Here is a 2,445-nt window from a genome sequence, read left to right as displayed (position 1 = left end):
GACTTTGCTTCCAATTGTATTCATCTGTCATCTGATTTTTTTTTCCTGTTAAGTTTGCTGACCAGACCCAATGTCTAGCCTTGCATTCAATTTCAAGATCTTGCTGGACCCATTTTCACTGAGCTTAGCCATCCAAATGAAAATATTTTTATCTAATGGTTCATAACAAACTTTTGCTCTAAGAACCTGACCTCCGGACTAATTATGTCATTTAACAAATTTGGTTAATGTTTAACTGTTTTTCAGCAGTCAATGGGAAAACATTCCCTATTTATGAACATTTGAAGAACACTGACTGAAACTAAACAGTTCAGCAAGTTTGAGACAGAAACAAAACTTAAGTTAGAACTAAATAGTAGAAGACTGGCTGACTGACTGATTGATTGATTATACTTCTGGCCGACTAGCTCCAAAATGACTTTCAGCAACTTCACAAAAGTTTTTTTTTTTTAAAGTATTATCTTGATTACTAAATGGAATAAATTAACATCTTTCCACAGCACACCTCAATTTAAAGGGAGATTTCCAAACATCCTAATTAAAGGTCTGGGGGGGGGGGACAGTTTTTAAAGATTGCTTGAAGGTGAGCAAGTTCTGAGTCATACAAATTTGGTAGTGATGGGGGGGCTGCTGTACTAAAGGTAGGTGCAATGATAGAGAAGGCCTGCCTCCTAGCTCCTGCTAGGTTATAATATGGGAAACAAGTGACCCTTCAAACAGGTCCTAATCAATGTAGGTCTTTAGAGGTAACAGCTGGGAACTCCTCCAATGGTCTTCAGTAATAAGTGGTTTGCTCTGTCCTCTGTATTATTATTATTATTATTATTATTATTATTATTATTATTATTATTATTATTATTAATAATAGTAAAGTTGGAAGGGACCTTGGAGGTCATCTAGTCCAACCCCCTGCTCAGGCAGGAAACCCTATACCATTTCGGACAAATGGCTGTCCAGTCTCTTCTTAAAAACTTCCAATGTTGGAGCACTCACTGCTTCTGGAGGCAGGTTGTTTCACTGGTTAATTCTTGTAACTGTCAGGAAGTTTCTCCTTAGTTCTAGGTTGCTTTTTTCCTTGATTAATTTTTTCCCGTTGCTTCTTGTCCTGCCTTCAGGTGCTTTGGAGAATAGCTTGACTCCCTCTTCTTTGTGGCAGCCCCTGAGATATTGGAACACTGCTATCATGTCCCCCCTCGTCCTTCTCTTCCTTAAACTAGACATACCCAATTCCAGCAGCCGTTCCTTATATGCTTTAGCCTCCAGTCCCCTAATCATCTTTGTTGCTCTTCTCTGTACTCTTTCTAGAGTCTCAACATCTTTTTTACATCGTGGTGACCAAAACTGGATGCAGTATTCCAAGTGTGGCCTTACCAAGGCATTGTAAAGTGGTATTAACACTTCATGTGATCTTGATTCTATCCCTCTGTTAATGCAGCCTAGCACTGTGTTGGCCTTTTTGGCAGCTGCAGCACACTGCTGGCTCATATTTAGATGATTGTCCACTAGGACTCCAAGGTCCCTCTCACAGTTATTACTATTGAGCAAGGTACCCCCTATATCATACCCGTACATTTGGTTTTTCTTGCTTAAATGTAGAACCTTGCTTTTTTCACCATTGAATTTCATTTTGTTAGATAGTGCCCAGTGTTCAAGTCTGTCCAGATCCTTCTGTATCTTAAGCCTGTCTTCTGGAGTGTTGGCTATTCCTACCAACTTGGTGTCATCTGCAAATTTGATGAGTTCCCCATTTATCCCCTTGTTGATGAAGATGTTGAAGAGCACTGGGCCCAGAACAGAGCCCTGGGGCACCTCACTACACACTTCCCTCCATATAGATATGGTTCCATTGAGGACCACTCACTGAGTACAGCCGGTCAGCCAGCTACGGATCCATCTGGTGGTGATGCTGTCTACCCCACATTTTCTATCTTGTCAAGTAGTAGGTTGTGATCTACTTTATCAAATGCCTTACTGAAGTCCAAGTAAATTATGTCCACAGCATTCCTCTGATCCACTAATTTTGTCACTTGGTCAAAGAATGCAATAAGATTTGTCTGGCATGATCTATTTTTGACAAACCCATGTTGGCTTTTAGTAATGACTTTGTTTGCCTCTAGGTGTTCACTGATTCATTGTTTGATTATCTTTTCCAGGATCTTCCCAGGTAGTAAGGTCAGGCTGATAGGTCTGTAATTTCCTGGGTCCATTTTTCCCCCTTTTTTGAAGATGGGAACTACATCAGCTCTTTTCCAGTCCTCTGGTAGTTCCCCTGTGCTCCAGGATCTTTGAAAAATATATTTCAGTGATTCTGAGATCACATCTGCCAGCTCCTTGAGAACCCTGGGATGTAATCCATCTGGTCCTGGCGATTTGAACTCATCTAGGCTGGACAGGTGCTCACTTGCCATTCTCTTGCCTATCTTAACTTGTGTTTCTATTCTGTTT

Source organism: Crotalus tigris, unplaced genomic scaffold (genome assembly GCF_016545835.1).
Source record: "Crotalus tigris isolate CLP2741 ecotype Arizona unplaced genomic scaffold, ASM1654583v1 scf7180000024396.1518868, whole genome shotgun sequence".
Classification (NCBI taxonomy): Eukaryota; Metazoa; Chordata; class Lepidosauria; order Squamata; family Viperidae; genus Crotalus; species Crotalus tigris.
This window is presented reverse-complemented; position numbering follows the sequence as displayed.